The sequence below is a fragment of the Alexandromys fortis genome, unplaced genomic scaffold (assembly GCF_014885135.2).
Source record: "Alexandromys fortis isolate MF-2015 unplaced genomic scaffold, M_Fortis_MF-2015_v1.1 scaffold_154, whole genome shotgun sequence".
In the NCBI taxonomy this organism is placed as follows: domain Eukaryota; kingdom Metazoa; phylum Chordata; class Mammalia; order Rodentia; family Cricetidae; genus Alexandromys; species Alexandromys fortis.
The window spans coordinates 62,395-83,871 of NW_026068040.1; the positions used below are offsets into that span (position 1 = coordinate 62,395).

At 45.4% G+C, this 21,477-nt stretch overlaps 1 pseudogene; it reads left to right on the plus strand.

Moving 5' to 3' along the window:
• The first annotated feature begins 1,703 nt into the window (after positions 1-1,703).
• On the plus strand, positions 1,704-2,760 carry LOC126515666 (glycolipid transfer protein domain-containing protein 2-like; annotated as a pseudogene).
• Positions 2,761-21,477: the final 18,717 nt, after the last annotated feature.

The following is a 21,477-nucleotide window of genomic DNA, read 5'->3' on the forward strand; positions in this document are numbered from 1 at the left end:
AGTTTAGATGAAGACAGGCGTCTTCTCCCTCTGTGTATTCTGAAGACTGAACCCATGACTTTGCGTGTGCCAGGGAAGCACTTAGCCTTGAGCTGTAGCATCTTCAAATCCCACGTTTTCCCCCTTTCCCTTTTTATTTTTGAGACAAGGTTGATTCCTTTTATTTATTTGCTTCTTTGAGACAGGGTCTCTATATGTAGGCCTGGCTTATTAATTTATTTGAGACAGTGTCTCTCTATAGCCCTGACTGTCCTGGAACTCACTCAATAGATTAGGCTGTTCTTAAACTCACAGAGATCTGCCTGCCTCTGCTTCCTGAATGCTGGGAATAAAGGTGTGTATCACTATGGTCCACATCTCAGGTTGGTTCTGAACTTTCTATCCTAAGCTTTCTGAGCCTCTGCAATCACACACAGGCTGGAGCCACTAGGCCTGGTCAGGCACCTTACTTTTCTTGGTCACTCAGTAGAGTGAGTTCCAGGACAGTCAAAACTACAGAGAGAAACCCTGTCTCGAAAAAACAAACAAAAAAGCATAATATTTACTTAGCTTTCTGACCTGTATTTGTGTCTTTAACAATGGCTTTCTGCTCCTCAATAAGGAACGTTCACTAGATCCTGTCATGAACACATTTACCACAAGCGGAATCACCCTATACCCTGCTAGAGTTGTTGTGTAGGAAATGTCATGAGGACTTTAGGTCTCAGAGCACAAACTCCTCAAAGTCTGCTTGGACACACACCACATAGGGATTTTGGTGCCTTCCCAAGCTTCTTGGAATAAAGATCAACAATTCTGTTACCAGGAGTTCCAGATAGCCATTTTCGTTAGTCTGCATTTTAGAGAGACCTATAGTGGTATGTCAAATGCTGGACCGTTGTGAGCATCTCTAAACATTGCTATTGGAGTAGGAATGGCCCTTTACACTCTTTAACATTTTTTAAGACAGAGTGTGGATAAGTTACGCAGGCTGGCCTTGTGCTTTTGATACTCCTACTTCAGCCTCCCAAATACCTAAGGTTACACGAAGACCTGGGCCACCATGGCCAGCCGTGAAAACATTTTTATATTCTGGGGAATCTAGTATAGGGCCTGCCATGGTAGTAGAGAGTAAAGATTGTTTTAGTGAAGGGAAAGTTAATGTGGAGCTTAAAATGAAATCATGCCAGGAGGTGGTGGCACACGCCTTTAATCCCAGTACTTGGGAGGCAGAGGCAGGTGGATCTCTGTGAGTTTGAGACCAGCCTGGTCTACAAAGGACAGGTTCCTAAGCTACACAGAGAAACCCTGTGTCAAGATAAAATTTTAAATCATAAGAATGTAAAAGAAGAGCGCTGCTATCACCCCCCAGCAAGAGTTATTGGACAATTGGGATCAGTTTTTCCACTCACAGTGTTATTACTCGATCCCCACATGAGATTTACAAAGACCCATTATCCTCATGTTCTAATGAATTCGTGCCCAGGGTTTTAAAGTAGGACCCATAAGAGGCTTCCTCTTATTACAGGTTAGTCCCACATGTAAAGGTAACATGTCACATGCCAACCCCCCCAGATCTTCATTAGGTTCCTCACGCCAGGCTCTGACCTCTGGGACAAAGGACACAGGGGAGGGGGCCTTAATAGATTAATTATTAACCATCTGCACCTCTGGACACCACGGGAGGCAAAAGCCACCACCCAGCAAAGGTGCCAGCAAAGGTCATGGGGGTCTCACTGACATCCCCAGCCCTGGGACGCTGGTTCTGCCATGCAATTCCTTTCGCTATCCTCACGCTGTTATTTCTTTACACCATTGTGCGACTCTTTCATGAGTGGCGTCTTGTGTTACCAGCTCAGAGAAGTCAGCAGTCCAGCCTGTGGGAACTCGAGCCCCCTTCTCCTTCTCCAGCCCTTACTGCCTTGTTTCAGATCATCTCTGCTACCTTCCCAGGTACATTTGAATTAAGGCCAGAGTCTGAGGGCTCTGAACAAGAAAACAGGGGTCCCAGACTGAGAAGCTAAGGAAAGGAGGCTCCTCTCTGATCCCCTCTCTTTTCAGATGATAAGACGAACCAGGAGGAAACCCGGCTAAACCGGAGGGACGATTTTTTTCAGAACCCAATAGTAGGCCGAGCAGGTTGAGAACTTTTCACCCATCTCTCTTATGTCTACCTCCCAGATCGGTCCAGAGTTGACAGCCCCGGTGGTCCCGGGGAAGGAAGAACCTCCCTGTCTGGGGCCTCAAGGCATGATGACCCCCTTCTTGGCTCTGTTTTCGCCTTTGCCACCAGTGAGGCCTTCGTAAAGGCGACCACCCTCGAGGCTTGCGTGACCGGCCCAGATGCTTTGCACTAAGCGTGGCTGGCTACTATGGCGATGTGGGAACGGCAAGCCGGACTACTGGAGCTACCAGGAACCCCTCCCCGGGAACCAGCCAGGGCCTCGGGTTCTCGAACGCTGCTTGCTGCTTTCGCTGCACCGCGCGCTGCGCTGGTCCCAGCTCTGCCTCCACAGAGTGGCGACAGGGATGCTCGGAGGTCCGGACGCGGGTGTGCAATGCAGGGACGCCCCAAGCACCGCGCTGGCCGAGTACCACCCATGGCTCATCCGCCAGATCGCCCTCCTGGCCATCCTCGCCCTCCGGAGTCGCGGCTGCTTGCTCCAGCTGGCGTGTCCCGGAACCAGAGAGGCAGATGCGCGGGTGGCCCTGGCCCTGGAGGACATCTACAACCGAACCCAAAGCCTGCTGACCCGCCACGGCCTGCTCCAGCTGGCTTGACTGTGGTGTGAGTAGACTGACCAGAAAGGCGTTGTTGTGGGGAGGGATCTACGCACCAAGGACCGGGCGACCCCGGTAGCCTTCCTCCTCCTTGAGGTCACCAGTTAAGGTGCGCCCCCAGCAGGGTAGAGGATGTGGTGTGAGATCCTCACATCCCCAGCCTCATGAAGCTGCAATGGGCAAAGAGGAATAAAGAATTCATTTTTTTTTTTTTTTGCTTTTTAACCTTTTTATTTTTATTTTTTTACTACATCACAGCTGCCATTTATTTTACTTTTTTCCTTTTTTCTTTTTTTAATTAATTAATTAATTATTAAAGATTTCTGTCTCTTAAAGAATTCTTTAGTAGCTGTCGACATAGGGCGTTATGCATGATGAACTGACTGTAGCTTAAGCCGGGAAATGTGGGAAGCTGTGTCACCCCTGTTCTCTGCATCTGAACGACTCATTCCCCAGAGCCCATTTCAGCGACTCCCATGGCTTCAGTTGCCAGCTCTACGCCAAGTCTCCAGTCCAGACCTGTCCTCTGAGCTCCACACAGCAAAGGCAAACGCAACACATCACACCTGAGTTCCACTCTGCTTCTGCCGGAAGTCCATCTCCCTTTGTGTTCTGTCTCCAACCTACAGCCTGTGCATCACGCCTCTCGCCAAACAGGCACTTGGCTCCACACAGTGTTTATCAAAGGTCTCCTTGGTCCACACTCCCATACTAGTGAACAAGAAAGGGTTAACCATTTCATATACTAACTCCGGAATTGTACCTCAGATCTGCTTTTTTTTTTTTTTTCTTCAAGACAGGGGTTTCTCTGTAGCTTTGGAGTCTGTCTCGGAACTAGCTCTTGTAGACCAGGCTGGCCTCGAACTCCCAAGTTCACAAGCAACTCGAATCTCACGAGGCATCAACTATCTCATTTGGATAGTTGTGTTATAAATACACCATTCAGTATCAATGTCATGATAGTCATGAAGTGTCACCAAAGAGGGTCTGAGCTTACATATTGTTCTATGGTCTTTCACCAAATGAAATCTTTAGGCCACAGACTACAATAAAGGGTGGTCACATAATCAGGATTTTGGTGCCGGAGAATTGTCTGTATTCTGTCAATCATGTTATAAATAAATGCTGATTGGCCAGGCAGGAAACCAGACAGGAAGTAGAAACGATGTAATGAGAACAGGAGGATTCTGGGAAGGAGGAAGTTGATTCCTCTGACTCCTGCCCAGACCACTGAAGCAGCAGGATGTGATCTGCCTCACTGAAAAAGGTACTGAGCCACATGGCTAACATAGATCAGAAAATGGGTTAATCAAGATGTGAGAGTTAGCCAGTGAGAGGCTAGAGCTAATGGGCCAATCAGCTTATACCTGTACTCCTGGCCTGTGACCTTCCTTTACATGTGTCTGTGTGACTCCCAATGGCCTCACCATCACAGCATCCCTGACTCTGGGATGAGAGCACACTTGTCTTCTCTTCAGAACTTTGCAGCTGTGAATCCATTTCTCTTAGGAAATTTGTTTATTGCTGATAGGAATCTATAATTTTATTTTTGTTTTTGTTAGGAGGTGTTTCTCTTTATCGTGATACTTTGCCATTTTACTGCAATGCAACTGACGTGTATTTTAATGTGTATTTATTAGAACAATTAATTTAGTCTGAGAACTTCTTTCTTTGTTAAACTTTCATGATTTCATCTGTTTATTGAATTTGTATTAACTCTATTATTAAATAAGATTTCAAGTATTTAAAATATCACACACCAACGTTAAACAGTCCCAAAGTCTGTACAAATCAAACAACTTCTACGTCATTAGAATAAGCATTGAGAATCAAAGCTGAGAGACCCCATCTCCCCTGAATTTCATAATCTATTTTAGATGTAATAAGGTAGAAAAAGTGCAATGTCCTGCATTGTCAAGCAATGGAACTATGTAGCTCTGAGGATGGGAAATACAGAGTGGGTGGCCTTCAGTGAAGGAGAAGGCAGCTTGAAGAAGAAACATTTGCCATTTCAGAAGTCATGGCCAGATGAAAGACTTTTAAATTATTCCCTTACTTTTGGATCCTCTCAGGTAGACTGGTAATGGTGATAGCTGTTGCCATGGAAGCCTGTAAGCTGATGTTAGAGTTTTCCAAATCATGAGGTATTTACATTGTCAATAACAAAGCTCAGAGGAACAAGCTTTCAGTATTAGTTATTTTGAAAAATTTAACATCTTCTGATATCCTTTCTTGGGCATTGTTCCCCAAATGATTTTTATTTGCATTTGCATCGATTTACTGAGAGAATCTTAAATAGCTGAATAATTCCAAAATACACATTTGTTTAAAAAAAAATCACCTAGAAAAATCTTTAAAAAAATCAATCCTTGAGATTGATCAGACACTGTAAGCTACAAGTATCACTCTGTCCCCAAACCCACCCATTTCCTCACGACATCAGAGGAACTCTGAAGCAGAGACTGTGACTGCACAGAATGAACCAAGAAGTTAGTGATCAGCCACCCAGCTGGGTACCCCACTCTCTAGGCCCTTGGTGGGGGAGTGGAAAACCATGGGCCCCTCCTACACCTGCCTCAGCTTCACTAGCCAGTCAGCAGGCAGGTTGCCCCAACTACCCCCATCTATTGGGCCCTGTAAAGCTACAAGTCCCACTCCACCCCCAAACCCACCCATCCTCTGCGACCTCAGAGGAACTCTGAAGCACAGACTGTGACTGAACAGAGTAGACCAAGAGAAAAACTCTGAAGCACACTAAAAAGCCTGTAGGGCATTTTATTGATTGATGATTGATGTGGAGGTCCATTGTGGGTGGCACCATCCCTGGCCTAGTGATTCCGGGTGCTATAAGAAATCTGGGTGAGCAAGTCATAAGAAGCAATTTGGTAAACAGTGCCCCTTCTGCATTAGCTCCTGCTTCCAGGTTCCTGCCCTGCTTAAATTCCCGTGCTGATTTCCTTCAATGATGAACAGTGGTGTGGAAGTGTGGAAGCCAAATAAACCTTTTCCTCCACAAGTTGTTTTGGGTCATGGTGTTTCATTAAAGCAATAGTAACCCTGACCAAGACAAATGTACCCCTTTATACCATGGCCCAATTACATCCTTGACTTCCAAACATTCCCCATCCGAAGGTAGAGTAGGAGGTGGGAATATTAAGTTTCTCCCTGCAAACCAGGAACAGTCAAACTCCAAACTTACAGTTATTGATGCATAGATTCATTTTTCTTATTTCACCTGTTTGTTCCTTCCTGCGTATGAAGCTAATTATTTCTTTAATTAAGCATTCTTCATCTTATTAAAGTTGTTATCATATTCCACGACATTTTCTGCTCTTGACTTCCCAGTGGCCTGAAGCATGCTTTCCCAGGAACAGCTGGTACTGTGTATATTTGCAGTGGGTATCAGCTGTTAAAAGGAGAAGTGACGACTTTTCAGCTGTTTCTTCTCCTTCACGCACCTGAGTCTGAAGTTGTACTCAGGGCACAGACACTGCTGAGCCGTTGCTCATCAAAGAAGAATCTCAGCTAGTTAACCATCTTCAGAGTCAAACTTCAAATTAGCGGTCATGGAGGTGCTTTGTGTTGCTATGTAGGTAGATAGGAGCTAACTCCTCGGTGCATGCATATGTGCATGCACATACACGCGCACACACGCGCGTGCACACATCCCTGTATAGTGTCACCATGAGGCTCAGTCTCATAATAATCATGTTACTCTGTGAAGTAAGAGCTTGAGGCTTCTTCTGATTGATCAACTGCAATCCTTTCATAAATACTGAGGTATAGTCTCAGGGCTGGTCTATAACTGTCTGGAAATTGGATGTTCCAACAGGGCCAACTTCATGAACAATGCAGGCCACTCTATACTTTAAAAGGCTGAGGCTTGTTTTAACACTCTGATGCCCTTAACTGTTCAGTAAGAGTCCCTTTCATTTTTCATTGAACTCAGCAAATTACGTAGCTTGTCTCCAATGTAGTTGCTTTCATTGATCAGTCTTTCATTCTGGGTTACTTCTTTAATACTCCACGCCTGATCTTTATCTCTGTGTCTCTATCCATTTTCCAGACTTTCTTACCTGTCAAGGCTTTGGAATGCTGACCCATTGTAAATGCTCAGACAATATTTGCTGAACACCCAAAGAGGAATCACTACTATTCCCATAGCAAAGGTAACAAGCTGATTATTGGGACTGGGCCACATTTGGTTTCGGGTTCACCATCAAAAGAGGCCATTAATTCTGGATACTCCCCCTTTGCCTCCTCTTCCACTCCTCCTCGCTCTGAGCTGTAAGCTGCTTTAATGCCTGATTGCTCACCCTGAGTCCCTGGTCATCTGACTCCTGATTCTGTAAGCCGAGCAGGGAACATTACACTGTTCAGACAGCCGCAGTCAAAGAACCGAGCTGGCCGCTGCAGTCAGAGCTCAGGATTCAGGTCTTAGAGTGTTGACCTCAGCCTTGCAGGAGCTGTCGCTTAGGCCAGCTGAGCAGCAAACACCACTATCTCCAGAGAATCAGAGAAAGAGGCATCATCCAGCTCTCTTCTGGCAGCTGGCAAGCTGGTCTGGTCTGGTGGACACAGTATATATTAAGTACTATGGCAACATCAGACAAACTAAGCTCAGTTGGTAGAGCATGTGTTTAGTATGCACAAGGATGTGTTCGATCCATGATCCACCTCCCACCCTGTGCATGCGAATGAAAAGAAGAGCTGTTATCTGTGCTTATGGGTCATGGTACTGTTCTTGTTTTCTTTGTTTTTTTTTTTTTGTTGTTGTTGTTTTTGTTTTTGTTTTTATTAGTGGTAATTGAGGTTGGAAAGCCTTACACAAGACAGGCAAGCTTTCCATCACTGAGTTAAATCTCCATTGCACTTTTGGCTTTTACTTTTCGAGACAGGGTCTCATTAAGTTACTCACATTGGTCCTGGACACATTCTGTAGTCTATCTGGACGTGAACAAGTGACCCTACTTCAGTGAGAGCTTTGGGTTTTTTTGACTATGAAAAGACTTGAAGAAACATGTAAAGCTGGGCATGGTGGTGCACAGCTTTAATCTCAGCACTCGGGAGAGAAAGTATCAGATGGGTTATTCTGCAATTTTTATTATCACATTTTTTAAAATAAGTGGTCATGGATGTGGTGGGTCCTTGCAGGACTAGACATTTACTTTCGGACTCTAACCCCTACACCCACGCCTGCCCTCTGACACAGTCAGAGCACCATACTCCATTCCTCAGCTGGCCACATCTGTACCACCTTCAGACTGGCAGCCAGACCACCACCATTGGTTCCATCAGACACAGTGAGTATCTTGTTTAGGAAGCCAGTGACAGGCATGGAACACACTCTCCTCTGCAGACATCAAGCGAGATCTGTTCTTGAGAAGACAGTACCTCACTCTACAGTCTATGAAATGAATCCTCCACAGCCCATGTGTACTTTGGTCTGGGAAACTGTAAATCAGCCCAGAACATTTGTGCTGCAGTGTCTAGGCAGGTTCTCTCTCTGCTCTTCCTGTCTGTGGTTGAACTGCTCTGCCTTCCAAAGGAGACAGGTCAGAGCTTCGATTACAATGACTTCTCTTTCTTCATCTTCTCCTTCATTTCCCTGTTTATACTCACATTGCCTTTCCACTGTCTGCTTCTGTGCATCCATGCTGTTTGTGCCCCCTCCCTGTTCTAGACCACCCATGGTTCATCCAGATGGGAATCTCCTCTGAATTTAGGGCAAGGGCTGGGATTGTTTTGCTTTCTTTGCTCTTGATAAACTCTTTATTCTTTCTTTCTTCCCTAGGAGTAGTTTGAAGCTCTTATTCTCTTGCCACAGCGACTTTAATACATGTTTTAAAATCCTTGGGAAAGTGATTGTTGCCCAAGCATGAGGACCTCAGTTGGTGACCCTAGAAAAGGAATGTAGCTGGGTACAAGCCTTGAACCCTAGCACCTGGGAGGCAGAGACAGGACCTATCTGTGAATTCAAGGCCAGTCTGGTCTGTATAGGGAGTTCTAGGACAACCAGACAGCCAGACATGATAGTGAGCCATTGTCTCACAAAGCATGGTGTTGCGTACCCGCAATCTTAATGCTGGGGAGGCAGCAGAGACAAGAAGATTCCTGGGGATCATTGGCCATCAAGTCGAGCCTAATCCAGACCAATGAGGGCCTATGTCAATGAACACAGTAGACCCAAGATTGACACATGTGTCCGAACGCGCGCACGAGTGTGCACACGCGCACACACACACCCCATTTTCTGTTATTTTCATGGTATCCTCGGTAGAAAAGAAGATAACATCCTGTCCCCAGTCCACAGCCACGAGCTCAGATCTGATCTCAGTGTAAACGGCCCTATCAGACCTTCTTCAGAGAAGAATCTAGACATTTAAAGTGCAAGAGAGAAAATGCTCACCAAGAACAGGAAAGTTCTCGAATTCTTATGAATTCTCTTCGTGTTTCTGGACCATTTGACCCCCAATCACTCTTTTAAAAAAAAGTCTCCTTCCTTAGCTTTTTTGTTTGTTTGCTTTGTTTGTTGAGATAGTGACTCTCTGTCCTGGAACTCACTACATAGGCCAAGCTGGTTTCAAGCACACAGAGATCCACCTGCCTTTGCCTCTGTTGGGGTTAAAGACATGTGCCACCACATTGGGATCTGTCCTTCCTTAACTCTTGGGACCCTATTCTCCTTACTTTCTTCTCAACTTAAAAGCCTTTTCACTGCTGGGAGTGATGGTCTAGATGCTTCTATAAGTACTTTGCACATTCAATGGGCATTGATAGTGATAGTTAAGAGATGCTGATGAACCTCCACAGTGGATGGTTCTTAGGTGATTGGTTAAAAGCCTTGAAAGAAAAGATGGTGGTTTCTTGAAGAAGAAGAGGAAGAGGGAGGAGGAGATTATGCCGCAGGAGTCCATGGAGATGCTGGCTGGGTTTCTAGGCCACTGGCCTGTTGTATGGACTTTAGAACTGCCAGCTCCCATAATCATCTAAGTCATTTTCTTTCAGTTGTTTAATCTGTTCATCAACACACGTACTCTTGTGTGCCCCTGGAGAACCCTGATGTCCTATGCAGTGCATTCACCCCAGCCCCTCAGCTTAAGAGGGTTGGGCACACTCATTGTTAAGTTGGGAGTGTAGCCCCAGCCCTTGGCTTGGGAGTTGCTTTGCTCTGGACTCCAAATCCCAGCATGCCAGGGAGGGGTCAGGGCCACTCCCACAGGGTATTTAAATGAGCTCCTAGAGGAGAAACTTTTTAAAATTTTTTAAAAATTTTTTAAAAATGCTGCAAGATCCCCAGCGGCAGTAGGTAGCAGAAATGCTGTAGGTCCCAAATGGTGGTAGTAGACCATGTGGCAGCAGACAGCGGGCCCTGGGAACAGCCAGTCCCAGGCAGAGACAGCTGCTGGTCCCAGAGTGGTGGCCCCAGCGGTGGTGGCGGGCCATGTGGTGGCAGGCCATGTGGTGGCAGGCAGTGGGCTCTGGGAGCAGCCAGGCCCAGGTGGAGATGGCTGCCGGTCCCCAAGCAGTGGCTGGTCCCAGGCAGGGAGACACATGGCGGGTGGGCAGGAGACAGAGACATGGCTAGACACGACTTGCAGAGTGAGGAGGTTGAATATTTCTTCAGGGGGTTATGGAGGAAGAAGGGTGAAGAGGGGGACAGAGAGAGAGAGAGAGAGAGAGAGAGAGAGAGAGAGAGAGAGAGAGAGAGAGAGAGAGAGAGAGAGAGAGAGAGAGAGAGAGGCAAAGCTGCCTCTCCCAGAGAGGAAGATGGAAAAGAGAGGGAAAAGAGAGCGAGCTCAGGCTGGAAGCTGAAGATCAGCCTGCCTCAGGGGATGGGGGAGGGAGTGGGCGTGAATTGTCTCTTAAAGAGACAGAAAACCATAACAGAAACATGTGGTTTTCAGGTCTGCATTGGCTCCTTGCTGTCCCATCTCCCCGCCATGCACTTGGCCACATGAAAACATCATTCTTAATAAAACGATGGGCATTTTTGATTCGACCTAATTGGATTTCTTGCGCTGGCAGAGCTGCCCTTTTCTTATTAATTTTTCTTATCACTCATTAAGTCTCATAGCCTCATTTTCCAAAATCTAAACTCAAAGTCGTTAGCACCCTTTAAATGTTTAACTGTATCTCACTGTCCATTTCCCTGCAGCTTTGATTCTCCTGCAGCAGGAGAATTTCCTCTGGACCACACCCTCCCTGACGGTAGCAATTTCCTCTGAGATTAAATAAAACCTTCCATCTTGGAGAGAAGCTTCTTAAAGAATTTTAAAGAGGAAGTGAAAAAATAGACTATGTTAAGATTGAAAGAAAAACTGGAATTTATGCCCTGGCAATGCTGAAACAAGCATGGGCAGCCCACATACGCAGTTCTGTTGGACTTGTCTATATTGGGTTCCATGGTCTAAGTTAATGAGGACCACTGACCAGGTCTCTTCCTCAAGAGGGCATCAGATCTCATTACAGATGATTGTGAGCCACCACGTGGTTGCTGGGAATTGAACCAGGACCTGCTTGGAAGAGCAGGCAATGCTCTTAGCTAAATCATTGCTCAGACAGTGGTTCTCAACCTGTGGGTCATGACCCCTCAAAGAGGGTTGAACAACCTTTCCACAAGGGTCTCCTAAGACCTTCAGAAAACACAGATATTTACATCACAATTCATGACAGTAGCAAAATTACAGTTATGAAATAGCAATAAAATAAATTTTTTTTTTGTTTTCCGAGACAGGGTTTCTCTATAGCTTTGGTGCCCATCCCAGAACTAGCTCTTGTAGACCAGGCTGGCCTCGAACTCTCAGAGATCTGCCTGTCTCTGCCTCCCGAGTGCTGGGATTAAAGGGGTGCGCCACCACCGCCCAGCTTCAATAAAATAATTTTATGATTGGGGGTTGCCACAACATGAGGAAAGCATATTACAGGTTTGCTGCATTAGGTAGGTTGAGAACCACTGAGAAGGGATGTCATTAAGGAGGTGAAACAACAGGGAGTGCAGAGGTGGGGAGAAGCATCCCTCTGCAGGGAAGCTCACTAAGCTCAGAAAGTAAGCAACTCAATGGCTTTAGAAATTCCCTGAAACTGACCAGATTCTCTAGCCCCCCACCCAGCAGCTGTAAGCAGACACCCCCAGACAAGCTGACTGCCCAGAAGAAGCAGAAACCAGCTTCCCGAGAGAGGCTCTCTCTAATCTGTTGAGCTACAGGCTGTGCACTGCACGCCAGGTTTCCATATTTCAAGTACTGTTGCTCATGCTGGAGTGGGCCTTGGCGACACAGCTGTCTTTGACCAATTTTTGCACCTGTAAGTAACCCTTCACCCATACTCCTTTAAATAACACTATTAGGAGGTGTCTTATTGGAGTGAGTGTGGCCTTGTTGGAGGAAGTGTGTCACTGGAAGTAGGCTTTGAGATTTCAGAACCTCAAGCCAGGCCTAGTGCCACTCTCTTTTCCTGCTGCTGTCTGCTGATACAAATGTTACTTCTCTGGCACTATGTCTTTATGCTCCCCACCATGATGATAATGGATTAAACCTCTCAACTGTAAGCCAGCCCCGATTAAATGCTTTCCTTTATATGAGTTGCTATGGTCAGGGTGTCTCTTCACAGCAATGAAACCCTAAGACATAAAACAATCACAACATACGATAATATACAAACTTGTTGAGAATCTTGTGTTTCTAAAAACGTGACATTTAAACTAAGACCTAAAGGTTGACTGAACCATGAGGTGATCAGTGGATCCTTATCACTAGTGACTGGTGGTCTCTAGTTTTTGATCCAGCAAAGTAATGATAACAACCCTCCATTTTTTGGACAAGAGAAGGCAAGGGTTATGCCAGATGCAGGCTGCTATCCAATCATGTCTTTTCTAGGAAGGAAGAGTAAAAGAAAAAAATCTTAGTTTGGAAATTACTTAGAAAAATACTGCAAAAGCATATACAAAGTGGTAGCTTGATTTACTGTTAAGCCCTAAATCATATATTTGGGCATATCTTTGGGATAATCTTGCTGAAGACCCCGAGCTGAGAACATCTCTGGCCTCTGGCTCCACTGTTTAAGGGATATAAAACACACATTTGGGATCGCACAAGACTTCAGGCTGTAGCTAATACCTTCCTTATATATAGCATAGCTTTTTCAACAGCTGGGTGTTCATATACCGTTATCCTAATTCTCTTGGATACTTGAAAGACACAAGGCTAATAAGTAGGGTAAGGATTAAAGGGAGTACCTGAGAAGCATTTTTTCTTGTTTCACTTTAGTCTTTTAAAAAAATAATGCTGCCGGGAGATGGTGGCGCATGCCTTTTAATACCAGCGCTTGGGAGGCAGAGGCGGCCGGATCTCTGTGAGTTCGAGGCCAGCCTGGTCTACAAGAGCTTGTTCCGGGATAGGCTCCAAAGCTACAGAGAAACCCTGTCTCGAAAAACCAAAAAGGAAAAAAAAAGATAATGCATGGGATTTCCTAGCAGAAACCACAGGATCCAGTTACAACACCGCTGAGTGCCAGGGGAGACTGAGCCTTGTTTGAATAGGTGCACTTCCAGTCCAGCTCTTAAAAGCCTGCCTCTCATAACACTAAAACTTTCCGAGGCTTCCTCAAACACTCTTGAGGTGACACCCACCTGATTCCTCCCCGCCTCCTCTCTCTGCCCCCCACCCCCGCCCCACTAGCCTTCCTTTAACATCATGCAGAAAACAATCCTCAACAGAGAGACAGGTGCGTGCATGTGGGAATTAAAAGGCACGTTAGGGAACCAACTCTAATACATGCGAGAAAGCTCGGCCACGCTGCCATCTGCGGTCTCGGCTGTCATCTGGATTTTTCTTTCTGTTGGGGCACATCACATACCTCTTTCTCCATCTCCCAGGCTGATTTTCAGAGCAATTTCACAACTGGAAGTTTTTACATCTTGTAGCGTCGGGAAGGGGTCGTCCAGTCACGTGGTACAGTGATGACTTCCTGTGCTACAGACTTGTGAGATCTTCTAAGCCAGATTAGTCCGGGTTATAGTCAGACAGTCAGAGCACGGAACTAGCTGAATAGTCTGAGAGACGCTTTTCTATTTATTTATTTATTTATTTATCTATCTATTTAAGATTTCTGTCTTCTCCCTGCCACCGCCTCCCATTTCTCTCCCCCTCCCCCCAATCACCTCCCCCCCCTTCAGCCCGAAGAGCAGACAGGGTTCCCTGCCCTGTAGGGAGTCCAAGGACCTCCCACTTCCTTCCAGGTCTAGTAAGGTGAGCATCCAAACAGCCTAGGCTTCCACAAAGCCACTATGTGCAGTAGGATCAAAATCCAGTGCCATTGTTCTTGAGTTCTCAGCAGTCCTCATTGTCTGCTATGTTCAGCGAGTCTGAATGGGGATGTTCTATCAGGAACTCACCAAGGCCAGCTGGACTGAGTCTGAGAGACACTTTTCTTAACATTTACAGTCCATGACTCTGTTTGTTTGCTTCCACGGTGTAAGTTGGGCTAGACTCACAGAGGACCTGGTTTGTTCCTAGATCTCTACAGCTTATGAACTCTCAATCCAGGCACTGCTTTTCTTTAGTCAATAGTTGCTTGGAGTTCTTATCCTAAAAACATCTCATAGGAAACAAAGATATAGCAGCCCAGGGTTTAGAGAGCATCATCTCACACTGCAAGTCCTTTGTCCCATGACTGCTGTTTTTCTAGAACAACGTGCTTCCCAAAGCTTGACGCAAATGAATAAAAAAATGTTAAGAGGGAAAGAAGATAAAGACCTCAGCAAGAACACACACCTCCTATCATTACGATAAACACCATGAACAAATGTGACTCCTCTAATCACCTCTGCCTATAGACAAGGGAAGCCCAGGCAGGAACTCAAGGCAGAAACCCAGAGGTAGGAGTTGATGCAGAGGCCATGGAGGAATGCTACTTTCTAGCTTGCTCCTTCATGGCTTGCACAACCTGTTTTCTTATACTACCTAGGTTTACTTGGCCAGGGTTGGCTGCCTCCTATAGGCTGGGCCGTCCCATATCAAACTTGAATGAAGAAAATGCTGTAAAGACTTGCCTATAGAAAATCTGATGGAGGTGTTTTCTCAACTGGGTTTCTCTTCTAAAATGACTTTAGCTGTGCCAAGCTGACAGCCAACTGTGACAATAAAGGAAAAGGAAAAGGTCACTGAAACCAACATTTAGCAGATCCCTGGTTCTCCTCCTCCTCTACTTGTAGCATTTCCTAGTTTTAATTTCATTCCTATCATTTACTGAGTTTAATGTAAAAATTTTAGCATTTGCACAGTTTGCCTGGGTGAGGGGTGCTGGGTTGGAGGTCAATCCACAGCCCAAAGCTGTGGAGCAAGAGCGTCCTCACACCATGACTTGTCTGAGGAAGCAGTAAAGGCGAGATGAAATTAGCATCATGCAACATGGCGGCTCAGTACTGAGATATCTCACAGAACCAAGGAGAGGGGTGCAGAGGGACAGCTACAGAAGCCACTACTGGGGCAGGAGCTGAACACCAGAGCCCTGCGCCTGCGTTGCTCTGTGCTGTCCTGTGACTGTCTCCCCTTTTGTCTGCCCATGTCCCTTCTAGTCATCTCTGCCTACAGAGGAGCTTTCTGAGCCTCTCCCTGTTGGGCAGCTCTCCCAGGGCCTGCACAGAACTGTTAGACTCAGGGAATCGCATGATACACACAGGGCTCAAAGAACCCAGGTCTGGAATAGTTCTCAAGGAAACAGGATTCAATGAGGTAAAATCCCCCAGGGCTAGCCGCAGCATGCCTCTGCATTTATTTCTGTTCATTTGACTCAGCTCTAACAAGAATTCAGAGCAGGGAACGTGAGAAAGTCTCACTTGTCCAGTAAAGCTCATTCACAAGTATTTACTGGACAAAACAAAGTGGCAGTGTGGGAGGAATAGCAGAAGGTGATAAATCTGAACAAAAATATTTGATTTCTTCTAAAACACTTGTTTCTCTCTGTGGGAAATGATTCCTAAGTGGCCACTGCATTCGTCCACAACCGCATCCAATCAATATCACAAGACTCCAGAGATAGACGCACGAAAACAGCGAGCCTCTTCCTCAGTGTGCACGGCTTGCTGAGCCGCATTTCACATCCCACAGAATGGCTAAGATCAGAAGGAATGGCAGTCCCAAGTGAGAATGAGAATGTGGACAAACTGGAGAGCTCATATATTCTGGGTGATGGGTAAAGCATACTAATTCAAGAAATCAGCCAAATAGAAGCCTGCCACACAATCTGGGGATTTTATTCCTGGGTGTATTTCCAAGAAAATAATGACTTCACACACCCACCAAAAAAACATGCATACAAAGGTTTATGATGCTTTCTTTTTAATAATACAAAGCTGAAGCCAGGCAGTGGTGGAAGCGCACACCTTTAATCCCAGCACTTGGGAGGCAGAGGTAGGCGGATCTCTGTGAGTTGAGGCCAGCCTGGTCTACAAGAGCTAGTTCCAGGACAGGCTTCAAAGCCACAGAGAAACCCTGTCTCAAAAAAACCAATAATAATAATACAAAGCTATAAGCAACCCACCTGTTCAGCCACAGCAGATGGATAATAAACTATAGGATGTTTGTATAGTGGGCTACTATAGACTGATAAAAACAATGAACTCATGCGCATGCAACACGATTCATGAGGCTAATCGATACATTAGCCAATGAAGGAAAACAAAACCAGCAGAGCATGGACTATAAGTTCGTAGTACATGACTCCAGTTTCATAAAGCTTAGGTGTCAGTAAGTCCATGAAGATGGGCTTAATGTTAATTATTAAAGTCAATGTTAACTTTGAGGGTTTATTGACCAGTAGGAGTCATGAATGAGCATTAAAGGCTGACAGAAATATTCTGCATATTGACTGAATGGTTATTACATATGTATAAACTACATAATTTTAACCAAGCTGCACACATTAAAATTATACTTTTTTAACTTTAGATGAGTTCTATCTAAGCTAAAAAAAATTCTCTCCATTTGCTCTTCACATAGTAAGGCCTTGGTAAGATTTCTCCAGACCATAGCAAGTCCCACTAGAGTCCTTCCTGTCCTTCCTGATCTGCTGCCACAACTCGATTCTCCTAGACATCGCTTCCAAATGCTTTGTTTTGATGACACCGTGTGAAGGAGTAACAGTGAAATTCCTGTCAGCTTTGTGTGGGGCCAGGGACTAGGCACCGGGTAGTGGTTTGGTGCTTGGCAACATGGTGTGTAGATGGCAAGGAAGATAAGGGCATAGCACACTTGGCGGACATTCCACTCTGCCTGGAGGACAGTTTGTAGGCAGAAAAACAGATTTTATGGCCTGCTGGTTTCACTCAAAGCCTGTCCTGGCTTGAAACACTGGCACTCTTCAGTTTGACAAAGTAATTCTTTGTACAAGGAGGCAATCAGGGGTCCTGGGGGTCATTGGGGTTCTTCCTCATCTTCGGTGACATTCCATATGGAGATAAGGTCGTAGTGCCCTTTGTGTACAGTGACGAAGCATACGGAGAGGTGGGGTGTCTTGCTTACCTTCTGTGCCAGGACTTCCTCGGCACCTTGCTCTGTCCCAGACAGGTACTCAGTGAGTCTCCAGGCCCTAGTAAGACTTAGCCTTTCTTTGTGCACCTCAGGATGGGCCCTTGCAATTAATCTCCAAAGCAGCTGGATCGTGTTTCTCTACACAGGTTACATAACTAAGCCCCTCTACCTAAGCCCCATGAGAAAGAGAGGAACTGCTTGTCTTCCTTATAGGAGCTGACAGGGGCAGCTCTCCATTCCTGGGGACACCGCAGTGCAGGGCCTCCTTCCAAACGAGGAGCATCACATTGTGGGGCTGAGTAGAAGCCTTTGTGAAAACTCCTCGAGGAAGAACAGGGAGGTCTCACCCCACCCCCGCCTCTGTCCTGTTCTCCCCTGACTTTCCTATCATTTTTTATGTGCTGTGGAGTGGCGCCTGTCCTGGAACTCGCCCTGTAGACCAGGCTGGCGTCAAACTCACAGAGATCGCCTGCCTTTGCTGGGATTAAAGGCTTTTGCCACCACTCTTAACATCCTTTCTCTGGACTACCTTCTGCCCACCCTTGGGAGCTCCCAATCCCCTTTCCCGAGAGCCGCGCCCCCTGCAAACTCGGTAGGAGATCAGAACAGACCACTCACCTTCCACTCATTCTTTTGCTCTGTTCCTCCATCCTTACTTTGCAATTTCACCAAGCTAGCAGTGTGAAATTTTGGGAGACTCCCTGTGTTTAAATTCAGACACATATTGTTTTTCATTTTAACTAAAATATACCAGCAAGATGGATCAGACAACCTTCTATGAATGACTTCCAGTGTTTAGGAGTGTATGTGGTTAGTGTAAAAATCAACCTCATTCTTATTATCAGGGGAGTGGGCTGGAGCATGTCCAGTGGCGTCTATGAGGAGGCCAGAGAATAACTTAGAAGAGTCAGTTGTCGCCTTCCACCTTTATGTGGGTTCTAGGGACTGAACTCAGGTTGTCAGCCTTTTATAGCAAGTGCCTGAAACTGCTTAGACATCTTCTTCTCTTAAGATGCAGACTTTCTTTACAAGATTTGCATATGCATATATCATAAGACTTTCCTCATATTTATCTCCCCAGGCCATTCCCTGTTTTCCTCCATTCTATTTTCATGTTATATACATGTTTATAACCACATATCTGTATGTATATATATGTATATATATGTGAGCACATATATATATGTGTGCAGGGTGGGGAGATCTAGGTCAGTGAATTTAGGAGTTTTCACTTTTTTAAACCATTTAATTTATGTGGATGAATATTTTGCCTTTGTGCACCACATGCATACCTGGTGATGCAGAGGTAAGAAGAGGATGTCAAATCCTTTGGAACTGGAGTTGCAGAAGGTTGTGAGCTACAGTGTGGGTGCTGGGGGTTGAACCTGGGTCCTCTGCAAGGGCAACCAGTGCTCTAAATAGCTTAGCCATCTCTCCAGCCTTATAAGGGTTTTAAATATTAATTCTTAATCACTGGTCCTGTCACTTAGACTTTTTCAAAAATTTTATTGAAACGTCTTTTATTTCAAACAAATATAAAAGTATGAGAGCCTCCCGTATACCAGCCTCCCAACTTTCATGATTATCTGCAATTTGTTCTTGCTTCTTGTATCAGCTGTATTTCCTTTACTTCAGTGTTTAAAAGCAAATCCCAGATATCATTTCCTTATTCTCTGTAATTCACTGTACTCACTGACCTGCACATCCAAAGAAAAATACAAGACTAAAGATAAAAGAAAGTCATCATAAAATCGATTTTGGGGGGTAAATTTATTTGTAGTTGGGAAAGAGTCATTGTATTTGTAGTGTAACAAGCTTCAGCTGTGCTCTGTATTATTCTCGAGTTTCAGAAACATGAATGTATGATACAAGGCATATTTTTTCCACAAGTGTTTCCCAGATATATCCATTTACTGTGGTGTTCCTACCCTTTGTGAGACCCATGGGCTGGCACCAAAACTTGACACTTCAAACATAAAGCGAGAGGGAAGATGGCCTCTGCGCATTGTGTCCTGTGGTTTACCACCCGTAGGGCAGCTTACTAAGCAGTCTAAAATATCTCTGTTTTTAAAATATATAACTTACCCGGTGCCAGATGGTTATTTGATGTTCAACACATTCAAACAATCCAGAGACAATGGAAGGTGCCATGCATCAGTAGGTCAGAACCAAAGAGCAGCAACTATAGCCTTTCTGTAGGAGTGCCCTCCACCTTAAGTTATGCTGGCTGTTCTTTTCCGATAGAGGTCAACTACCAAGCAGACCTGGGGTCCCAGAACGAGAGTTTTGACATGCTTAGATTTGGCTCAGCTTTGGAAAGACAGTCAGTGAGGTCTCAATGCTTTCTGCTATCAAACTGTTCTATTTTCTCGGAATTATTGACTCAGAATGAATTTGTTAGTTGGAAACTGGCATGGCATGTTGGCCTTCAGGCTGCCTACACTTCAGTTCTTACTTTGATGAAGCAATAGAGGGCAGCTCTTCTTCCTTGTGAATCTTAGGCAATAGTGGAGGTGGAGGGGTTTGGCTTGGAATCCATCAACAGCAGCTCTTCACACTTCAATATGGGAAGGAGGGAAAGGGAGGATTTTTCTCAAAATTGCTACAGCTAGGGAAATATTTCAGTGATAGAGTGTTTGCCTACCATGAACAAGACCCTGAACTTTCTCCTCTCTGATAGCAAGTTATATAGAAAATACCAATTGTCTACATTAGAAACAGGAGCAGTGGTAGATCTGGGGGCTGAAAGGCTCTGCCACCACCTCTGTCTCTGGTTGGGCAGAACCCGTGGTCTCTTCTACCCCTTGGGTCTTTTGTTGGTGGTGGTGGTGTTTTTTGTTTGTTTGTTTGTTTTCTTTTTTGTTATTGTTGTTTGGTTGGCTGGTTTTTTCTTTGTTTTCTTGTTTGTTTGTTGTTTTGAGACTGGATCTTGCTGTGTAGCCCAGATAGATAATGTACCAGACAGCTGCCTCAGCCTCCCACATACTGAGTGTACAGGAATGTTTCAACAACACGTAGCTCATCCCTACATCTTTATTAAATATCTTATTTTATTTTATTTGGGGGGGGGGAGGCACGTGCCATAGTGTAAATGTGGAATCAGAGGTCAATGTTTGGGAGTGGATTCTTACCTTCCACCATATGGTTCTGGGGATGGAACTCAGGTTGTCAGGCTTGACAGCAAGTGCCTTTATCCGCCACATCCTTATACTGACCTTTCTCTCTCCCAACTCTTTCAAAATCTACCCTCTAGCACCTCAGCCCTCCCAATTTGAAGTCCTCTCTCTCTGTCTCTGTCTCTGTCTGTCTGTCTGTCTGTCTGTCTGTCTGTCTCTGTCTCTGTGTCTTTTAATAACCCACTGAGTCCACTTTGTGCTGCTTAGATATTTATGGGTATGGGGCCATTCAACAGTGCATGAGCTACCTACCAGGGCCTATACCCATAAAGAACACCGTCTCCCTCCCTTCAGAAGCCGTCAATTGCCAATAGCTCCTGAGCTGCATGTGGGGGAAGGTAAGCCCCTCCTCCTCCATGCTGGAATGCTGATTGGCTTGCTTTTGTGCAGGACTCGTGTGGGCAATCACAGATACTGTGAATTCATGGGTGTGGTAGTTTGGTCATGTTCAGAAGATATGATGTGGCCATCCTTGGCCCTGAGTTTTTACAATATTTCAGCCCACCCTTCTGTGATAGTCCCCAAGGCTTGGTGGTGGTGGCAGGGGTTGATTCAGATGCCCATCTATGGCTAAATGTCTATGAACACTTATTCTCTGCACTTTGACGGGTTGAAGTGAGTTCCCAAAGCAGGGATTCTGAACCTGGAGTAGCTATCAGCGGGGACTGCAGATGTTCTGCAGTGCATGCATTCATAATTGTATAAAAGATTTTCCTAGAGCGGCCATGTTTTTCAAGTGTCTTTATCCCCAGAAAAGTAAGATTTATTCTTTTTTAAATCAAAGTTTCTATACTGATCTAGAGAAAACACAGTCTGCCTTCTTAACCTTTGCTGCTTAGTTGCCAATGGCGCCCTCCCTCTGGCAGCCCAAGATGGGAGACACCTGTAGTCATTTATCTAGTTCTGATGGGTTGTTATGGTGACAGGAATTCTAGAAGGGTCTGCAGGCTCACATTGTCAAGAGGCCGCATTGTAGCCCTGAGAAGCTAAGTTTTTCCCAAGGACCTGTC